This window comes from Ranitomeya variabilis, chromosome 7, assembly GCF_051348905.1.
Source record: "Ranitomeya variabilis isolate aRanVar5 chromosome 7, aRanVar5.hap1, whole genome shotgun sequence".
NCBI classification, from domain to species: domain Eukaryota; kingdom Metazoa; phylum Chordata; class Amphibia; order Anura; family Dendrobatidae; genus Ranitomeya; species Ranitomeya variabilis.
In genome coordinates, this window is record NC_135238.1 from 59,320,407 (window position 1) to 59,330,864 (window position 10,458).

The 10,458-nt window shown below is 40.2% G+C and overlaps 1 long non-coding RNA gene across 1 annotated transcript; it reads left to right on the top strand.

Moving 5' to 3' along the window:
- Positions 1-156: 156 nt before the first annotated feature.
- Positions 157-3,902, top strand: LOC143784942 (uncharacterized). The gene is made up of 4 exons (XR_013217926.1): positions 157-240; positions 2,942-3,000; positions 3,266-3,396; positions 3,762-3,902. It is a non-coding gene; the product is annotated as an uncharacterized LOC143784942 (long non-coding RNA).
- The last annotated feature ends 6,556 nt before the right edge of the window (positions 3,903-10,458 follow it).

Sequence of the window (10,458 nt, forward strand, 5' to 3'; positions counted from 1 at the left end):
GGCCCTTCCTTATCTGCCTGCGTCTGCCCCTGGGGTAATATACAGGTTTGGTTTCTAGAGGCACATATTTGATTTTTGTCTTTCAATAACAGATAATTAATGTTGTGACTTTATACCATGAACTATTTTTAACCCATCTATTTCTATTTTGCATACAGGAGTTAATACAAGTGTGTTTTTTTGCATTTTTATTGTGGTGATTGCAGTTTTTATTACTGCTGGGATTATCAGTTACATCCGGTAAGTTGCTGATGTCACCCAATATTAGGAATAATATTACACTTCTCTAATCACAGTCATTGTCAGCTGAACCTTATACATCTGCTTATTTGTTATAATAGGGATATTATTAAAATGGGGAAAAATGTTCATTGGACATAATAATGGGAACTAATAATCCCAATCTGTGAACGATACAGAGGACAGGCGGGAAGAAGGCAGTGTGAGATATGGGGCCGGAAAAGGTTATTATTACATCACGACAAATGTATAAATCACTCTTTACAGATATTGTATATAATATATAATGGACATCATGGCTATAAATATGTTGTTTAGTTTCCTGATTTGTAACTTTATAATACACTATGGACACATAACGAAGCCCTGTCTGAAAACATTTTATTCCCTATTCCCGTCTAAGCCTATGTTCACAAGCAAAGTGTCGTTTTACAGGTTTTAGAGTTTTTTGCCGCATTTTTAATGCAAATTATGCAAACTAAAAGCTGCTTTTTACATTACCAGAAAAAGCAATGAGATTTCAGAAAACTCATGAACATGCTTGCCATTTATTTACTGACTGTACTTTAGCTTATCAGTTCTTTCAGTGTTTTTGCAGTTAATGTTCTTTCACCCACAGAAAGCAATGAAAAAGTGAAAAAACATTGCCAAAAACGCAACAAATGCTTTAGTAGTGTTTTCACTGCCTTCGTCATTGTGTTTTTGAAGCATTTTTGGTAAATAAAACTAACTTTATTAAACATGAACTGTAGATAAAATACATGTAATCTGCACCCCCAAAAAAAGGTTGCAAAAATGCAGCGAAAATGTCAATAAACATGTAATTTGAAAGCAACATTTTTATTGCCAAGAGAGCGTATTTTGGCTACAGAAATAAAGCTGCATGTGAACATAGCCTAAATATGTATGCAATGTAGTATGGTCACTTCACTGTTCTCTCTGCCCCTGCCCTTCACTCTTCTATCCTATAAATCGTTTTATTAAATCCTTTGCATTTATCAAACAAGAGAATACAGCAGCACCCTGTATAGGGTAAGATATGTGCAAATATTAACCCCTTTCCAACACTGGGCACAATAGTACACCGATGTTGCACTCCCCCTGTTTGGTGCTGGCTCCAGCGCTGAGCCCGCACCTTTCTGGGCACATGACAGATGATCTGTATAGGTGACATGTGCCCGTAACAGCCGCGGGTGGAATTGCGATCCACCCGCAGATGTTAACCTGTTAAATGCCGCTGTCAATCTCTGACAGCGGCATTTAACTCGTGCTTCCAGCAAGAATGCCGGAAATCTCACCCATCGGTAACCCCATCATGTGATCGCAGGTCACCAATGGGTCGGCATGACAACCAGAGGTCTCCAGCAGACCTCTATGGTTGTCACTGCTGGATTGCTATGAGCGCCCCCCGATGGTCGGCACACATAACAAGTGAGCATTTCTGCTACATACAGGCAATCTGATCATCACCTGTGTGTAGCAGAGGCGAACGGACTATGGCAGCTTCTAGTCTCCCATGGAGGCTATTGAAGCATGCAAAAAGTAAAAAATAAGTTTTTTAAAAAGATTACAAAAAGCAAAATAAATAAAATTTCCAATCACCCCCCTTTTGCCCCATTCAAAATAAGACCATAAAATTTTTCAAACATACACATATTTGGTAATGCCATGTTCAGAATCGCCCGATCTATCAACATAAAAAAAGAATTAACCCGATCTTTAAACGGCGTAACTAGAAAAAAAGTAAAAACACCAGAATTACATTTTTTTGGTTGCCGCAAAATTGCATTAAAATACAATAACGGGCGATCAAAAGATCGTATCTGCACCAAAATGGTATAATTAAATATGTAAACTCGGTACGCAAAAAATAAGCCCTCACCCGACCCGAGATCATAAAAAGTGGAGACGCTAAGGGTATTGGAAGATGGCGCAATTTTTTTTAACAAACTTCGTAATTTTTTTTCCCCCACTTAAATAAAAAAAGAACCTAGACATGTTTGGTGTCTATAAACTCATAATGACCTGGTCAGTCATAGTCAGTTTTAACATTTAGCGAACATGGTAAAATACAACCCAAAAAACAACTGTGGAATTGCACTTTTTTGCATTTTTACCGCACATGGAATTTCTTTCCTGTTTTTCAGCACACTATATGTTAAATCCAATGGAGTCTTTCAAAAGTACAACTCGTCCCGCAAAAAACAAGCCCTCAAATGGCCATTTTGACCAAAAAAAAGAAAAAAGTTGTGGCTCTGGGAAGAAGGGGAGCAAAAAAAGAAAATGCAAAAACAAAATTACCTCTGGTCATTAAGGGGTTAAATATATGAGATGTGAACTGCATTACTGCTATATAGAATGTACTTATGAAAATGAAGGTACTTAGCGCATAAATTTGCCATTACATGAGAGCCGTCAACCAGGGCAAGATGACATTTCTTTGATAGGATCCTAAACCTAATATTTAACATGCCTCTCCGGGGCTCCAGAGTCCCATCAAAGAAAGGTTGCCTTGCTGTGGCTGATGGGCTCTCATGAATTGGCCAATTTATGCACCAACCTTCCTTTCTATATTGCAGTAATGCAGTTGAAATGTCATAAATTCAATGTTTTCATACATCTTAGCGCTTACAGGGTGCTGCTGTATTCTCTCGCTAGTCAGTTTTTTTTTTGCTTTTGTTACATGTCTTTTAATTTTTAGGATGAAGATAATAGACCGTCGGCATCAGAAGGTTCTGGCTACATTTGCAGATAAGCTGGGTAAGTACAGTCATGTGCCTACTACACATGTTCTCCATTCTGTAGCTGTAACGATTTATAGTCAGGTTTGTGACACCTACGAGTTACAGTTACCGGCCCAGTCACTGTTATAGCACATATTACGAGTTAGTAGGGCCTCGTTCAGACCTGGGATTTCACTTACCTGTTCTCACAGATAGGACATGTGCCCATCATACTCCATGTGCATGTAATACCCTAATAGAAACATAGAACAATTTACATCTTCTCTTCCCCTTCCCAACAGAGAAGCAGTATCCGGATATGATTGAAGATGACACGGAGCTATGGGTGGTGAAACAGTGGCAGGCTGAAGGAGGGAAATATAAAAAATAACATCAACATCATAATCAAATAATGTAACATCATCATAATATGGTATGTACTGTGCTGGAGTATTGTTGCTATTGTACAGTCATGTAAGACGAGTCAGAAACTGTATATATGTCCCATATCTGGATGCTTTACAGTATGAGCCACGTCGGATATATGTTTCTATTTTTATTATGTTCTTCCTCAAACTAAGTGGTAGCACAGGTATATGGATGCCACCAAAATCTCCTCCCTCCACTAAGGTAATACATGGGCTACGTCAAACCAAGCCTGCTGTTCAATGGGGATCTGGAGATGATGTGTAGATCTATTATTCACATACAGTATATAGATATCAAGGAAAAAAACTATAAGTATCAAATATTTCCTTTTTTCTGGACTGAAATCTGACGAAATCTCTTTGCTTCCAGATTGTAACACCATCTACAATCGCTTAACATCTCTATGACCAAGAAGCAAGGATGGGATAATATCCATAGGGGAAACATCCGCTAAATGTTCTCCGGAATGACTGATTTACTTTATTTTTAAAATAAAATAATAATATAGTTGTCATGATCTCTTCCTTCTATAATAACTGCACATCTTATACAGAATTGGAATCTGAGCAACCTTGATCACCAGCTGTGTCTGTGTGTGCGTGCGTGCGTAGGTGCGTGCGTGTGTGTGTGCGTGCGTGTGTGCGTGCGTGTGTGCGTGCGTGTGTGCGTGTGTACGTGTGTGTAAATTGGCTAATTCCTGTGTGTACCAGCCATGAAAAGGCTGAGAGAGATCCTTATGATTTCTTCCAATTATGTTTCACCTCTGTAGAGTTTGTCATCCAGATTTCTTCACTTCCTAACTCTATCTACAGTATATTCATCTATATGGCTTGTGACAGGTCACTGACCCCCAGTGACCTGCCCCCCTATTTTACATACTGATTATATGTATTGAAAAAAATAAATCACCTTCAGCAGGCAGGCGCCGCCGCCTATGCTGCAGCCTGATCACATGTATAATGTGCATTACATTGTTTTATTTAGGCCACATGCACACATTGAGTATTTGGTGAGTTTTTACCCCAGTATTTGTAGTCCAAAACCAGGTGGGTGAAAAATGCAGAAGTGGTGCAAATATTTCCATTATGTTTTTCCTCTGACTGTTCCACTCCTGGTTTTGGCTTAGGCCGGCCTCACATTAGCGAGTTTTACGGACGTATGAGCGCATAAACTACGTCCGTAAAATACGCATTACACACGGCCCAATGATTCTCTATGGCCCAGCTCCTATCTGCCGTATATTACGCATCCGCAATATACGGTCTTGTACGGCCGTAGAAAATCACAGCATGCTGCGTTTGTCACCGTATTGCGCAAAAAAATCGCCAATGAAAGTCTATGGGGGCGAGAAAAATACGGATTCCACATGGACCAGCAGTGTGACTTGCGAGAAATACGCAGCGGTGTTAGTGAAAAGCCGGTAATTCAATTGCCGGCTTTTCATTTCTCCTTGGAAAAGTTCCCACGCTCGAGTTCATATGAGGACATCCAGCAGAGGGCGCATCACCGCAACTCAAGGTAAGTACAGATCATCCTGCTTTCCATTCAGCACCCGGGGTTTACAGGCACGAGCGAGTGCTTTAGCACAGCTCCTGGCTGTAAAATGATTTAACCCCTTCAGATGGATTTACTTTGTGGGACGTGACAGATCATCTGAAGGTAAGTATATTGTTGGTTTATTATTTTTCAGAGCGAGGGTCTTCAGGTGGATTGAGAGAGCAATAAAATATTAAAACAACCTGTGTGTTTATTTAATTAAAATACTTTTTAATAATGTGTGTGTGTTTTTTTAACCCTTTCATACAATTGGGTTAATAATGGATAGGTGTCATAGTTGACGCCTCTCCATTATTAATCAGGCTTAATGTCACCTTACAATAGCAAGGTGACATTAACCCTTCATTACCCCATATCCCACCGCTACACTGGAGTGGGAAGAGAGTGGCCAAGTGCCAGAATAGGCGCATCTTCCAGATGTGCCTTTTCTGGGGTGGCTGGGGGCAGATGTTTGTAGCTGGGGGGGGCAATAACCATGGACCCTCTCCTGGCTATTAATATCTGCCCTCAGTCACTGGCTTTACCACTCTGGCGGAGAAAATTGCGCGGGAGCCCACGCCAATTTTTTCCGCCATTTAACCCTTTATTTTAGCAGCTACAGCGCCCAAATTTTACACATACACACTACTAACATTAGTAGTGTGGAATATGCAAAAAAAAAAGGGGATATGAGATGGTTTACTGTATGTAAACCATGTCTCATATCCTGTCGGGTTTGGGAAGGAGAAATGAAAAGCCGGCAATTGAATTACCGGCTTTTCACATATATCGCGCTGAATTAAATATAAATACAGAATATATATATATGTGTCTCAATGACATATATATATATATATATATATATATATACTGTATATATGTTTTAACGAACATTTGAGCACATAAATCCATTAAATGTCGGTTTTGCAAGCCTGCGAGAAAATATCGCAGTACGGATGCCATACGGATTACATACGGAGGATGCCGTGCGCAAAATACGCTGACACACCCTGCCTACGGATGACATACGGATCACTATTTTCTGCGTATTACGGCCGTAAAAAACGGACCGTATTTACATACACTGAGTGTGAGGCCGGCCTTACAAATACTGGGGTAAAAAAAAACTCACCAAATACTCAATGTGTGAATGTGGCCAAGTCATATACACTGATTCTGAAAAAAAAATCATTCTCAAAATGGCACCGATTGCGCCTGCGCAGTAGCATCTATCAGCGGTCCGATACATGCTACTGTGTTGGAACTGAAGCTGCCATCTTAGTGGAGACAACATTTTTTTCCTCTGGCAAGATGGCGCCACTGGCGCCTGTGCAGTAGCATGTGGTTCGGATCGCCGACAGATGCTACTGCGCAGGTACGGCCAATGGCATTTTGATAAAGATTTTTTTTATTCCGAATCAATGTATATGACTAAATAAAACTATTTCATTCATATTATACATCGGATCACGCACCCACCTGCTGAAGGTAATTTTTTTTCAATACATATAATAATCAGTATGTAAAATAGGGGGCAGGACACTGAGGTTACTGACACTGTCTGTAGGTTACTCAGCACAATCCTGTTGACAGGTTCTTTTTAAAGAGACCAGGATGGATGAACACAGAACTTAAACACTTGTTAAAAAGAAAAAAATGTATATTAAATGGAAATTGGGGGTCTAAAGAAGAATATAATGCTGTCAGCAAGGAATGCAGGGCTAGAATTTGAAGAGCTAAAGCCAGTAATGAACTGAGGCTTGCAAGGGAGACCAAAATCAATAAAAAAGGATTTGGGGGTATGTCAAAAGCAAAAGAAATGTTAAAAATGCAATAGAATTTTTACAGGATGAAAAGGTTGAAGGGGTCAAAAATGATGTTGAGAATGCAGAACTTTTAAATTCTTATTTTGCATCTGTGTTCTCTAAGGCCAGGTTCACATTAGCATTCGGGGGCTTTGTGGAGGGCTGCATATGTCCTCTGTTAAGCCCCGCCTACTTCTGCATACTTCTGCATGTGTCCTGCATACTTCTGCATGTGTCCTGCATACCTACCTTTAACATTGGGTATACATCCGCATACATCCGCATGTCCTGTGTACCCAATGTTAAAGACAGGTATGCAGGACGCATGCAGAAGTATGTGGAAGTAGGCGGGGCTTAACAGAGGACGCATGCAGCCCTCCTCCGCAAAGCCTCCAAATGCTAATGTGAACTTAGCCTAAGAAAGCAATTGTAAAATCAATTGATCTTCACAGTGCTATCTAAAGAATTAAAGACTCCACACTATTTATAAACAGAGAGATGGTGAGGGAACACTTGGCTAATTTAAATTAATTTAAATCTACTGGTCCAGGTGAATTACATCCTAGGTTAATGAAAGAGTTAGTAGAGGAAATTGTAGAATCACTAGCCAGAATCTTTGAAAAATCCTGGAGAACAGGAGAAGTCCCAGAAGATTGTAGAAGGGCAAATGTTGTCCCTAACTTCAAAAAAGGAAATAAGATGGAGGCAGGAAATTACAGGCCAGTAAGCCTTACCTCTATACCAGTAGAGATCTTTAAACAAATTATGAAGCAGTATGTAAGTACTTGGATAAGACTACAGTAATTAACCAAAGCCAGCATAGGTTTGTAGCAAACAAGTCATGCCAGACTAAACAAATTTCCTTATATGAAGGAATCACTGACTGGGTAGATCAGGGAAATGCAGTAGATATAGTATATCTCGACTTCAGCGATGCATTTGCAAAAAAAAAATCCTTATTGAAAAAAATGACCAAGTATGGGATTGACAAGGCTACGGTTTGGGGGATTCATAACTGACTCAATGATCGTGCTCAAAGAGTGATGATAAATGGTTGCACATCCGATTGGACGTGTGCTTCAAGTGGAGTACCACAAGGCTCAGTAAATTTTTATAAATGATCTAGATAAGGGAGCTGAAGGTCAAGTAATCAAATTTGCAGATGATGCAAAGATAGGAGGGATATATAACAATAGAGAAGACAAAGACTAAGGAAAAGCTAGGAGGGACAGCTAACACTAGAGAAGGCAGCGACTAATAGAATGGTATTTAACAGAATGGGAGGAATAGAAGTAAGCAACAGCACGTCTGAAAAAGACTTGGATATACTAATAGATCACAAACTTCACGAGTTAATAGTGTGATGCAGCAGCAAGAATTGCAAATACAGTTCTAGGATGTATGAAGAGAAGCATAGAGTCTAGATCACGTGCAGTAATTATCACCCTCTACTCCTCCTTGGTTAGGCCTCATCTGGAATACTGTGTCCAGTTCTGGGCACCATATTTTAAAAAAGACATTGAAAAACTGGACCAAGATAAGAGAAGAGCTACCAGAATGGTAAGCGGACTGCAAAACTATATAGAATTGTCAGAGCTTTCCGAACCTTCTGCAAATTATCTTGCAATTGTGGGCCAGTCCCTTTAATAATGCATTAACCAGATGAAACAGAAGTGCAATTTTATTGTAAACCTTTGGGGCTAAATTGTTTTTCATTAACCATATCAACTTCTCCAGAAATACAAAGCTGAGAGACCACCAGATAATATCGATAATGTGCATGCATGTATTGTCAACTAACTTTCCCAGAAACAAATAAAATATATCACATCACTTCAAAATTATGATTGTCATAGTCTATGGATCATAAGACACCTTTTAGGAAGAAAAAATCTTGATTAAAAATGTGAATTTTATAGTTTGGAGTCAATGTCCTATAACACTGCATTCTTTTCGATTAATGCCTGAAATATGCAGCATCACAGTTCTCTATCCTCCAATCAGACACTGATCATTCTGATTAAGTCATGTAATCAGTCATAGATCTGAAAGGAACTTCAAAATGTAGTAGTGTTGACACAGTGTGCAGCATAGATACAGGTGCTTCTCACAAAATTACAATATCATCAAAAAGTTTGTTTATTTCGGTTCTTCAATACAAAAAGCGAAACTCATGTATTATTTAGAGTCATTACAAACAGAGCCATCTATTCCTAGTGTTTATTTCTGTTAATGTTGATGATTATGGCTTACAGCCAATGAAAACCCAAAAGTCATTATCTCAGTAAATTAGAATACTTTATAACACCATCTTGAAAAATGATTTTAAAGTCCGAAATAATGGCCTCTTGAAATGTATGTTCAGTAATTGCACTCAATACTTGGTCGGGGCTCCTTTTGCATCAATTACTGCATCAATGCACCATGGCATGGAGGCGATCAACCTGTGGCACTGCTGAGGTGTTATGGAAGCCCAGGTTGCTTTGATTGCCGCCTTCAGCTCGTCTGCAATGTTGGGTCTGGTGCCTCTCATCTTCCTCTTGACAGGAAGATCAGGTTAAGGTCAGGCGAGTTTGCTGGCCAATCAAGCACAGTGATACTGTTGTTTTTAAACCAGGTATTGGTAGTATTGGCAGTGTGGACAGGTGCCAAGTCCTGCTGGAGAATAAAATTTTCATCTCCAAAAAGCTTGTCGGCAGAGGGAAGCATGAAGTGCTCTAAAATTTCCTGGTAGATGGCTGCACTGACTTTAGTCTTGATAAAACACAGTGGACCTACACCAGCAGAAGACATGGCTCCCCACACCATCAATGATTGCGGAAACGTCACACTAGACCTCAAGCCTTGGATTGTGTGCCTCTCCACTCTTCCTCCAGACTCTGGGACCTTGATTTCCAAGTGAAGCGCAAAATTTACTTTCATCTGAAAGCAACACATTGGACCACTGAGCAACAGTCCAGTTCTTTTTCTCCTTGGCCCAGGTAAGACGCTTCTGGCATTGTCTATTGGTCATGAGTGGCTTGACACAAGGAATGCGACACTTGCAGCCCATGTCCTGGATGTGTCTGTGTGTGGTGGCTCTTGAAGCAATTACTCCAGGAGCAGTCCACTCCATGTGAATCCACCCCAAATTTTTGAATGGCCTTTTCTTAACATTACATTCAAGACTGCAGTTAACCCGGTTGCTTGTGCACCTTTTTCTACCACACATTTTCCTTCCACTCAACCTTCCATTAATATGCTTGGACACAGCACTTCTATAGCAATGACCTTTTGTGGCTTCCCCTCCTTGTGGAGTGTGTCAATGACTGCCTTCTGGAAATCTGTCAAGTCAGCAGTCTTCTTCATGATTGTGGAGCTACTGAAACAAACTAAGGGACCTTTTTAAACACTTAGGAAGCCTTTGCAGGTGTTTTTTGTTAAGTATTATAACAAATTAACTTTTCGATGATATTTTAATTTTGTGAGAAGCACCTGCATGTGGGAGTGTGTTGAAGGAGCAAAGCTGTATGTGGGTCGCTGTAGCAGGGCTGTGTGTGTTGATGTATTAGAGCTTTGTGTGTTCATTTAGCAGACCTGTGTGTGCAGGCACGTGTAGCAGGGCTGTGTATGTAGTAGTGCTGTGTGTTGTGAATTCTGCTCTTGGGTTCCCTCCGGTGGTTGTTGGTGGTAATGCAGTTGTCCCTGGCTTGCAATCCTGGGCAGGTGTCCCTGCTGATTGCAGT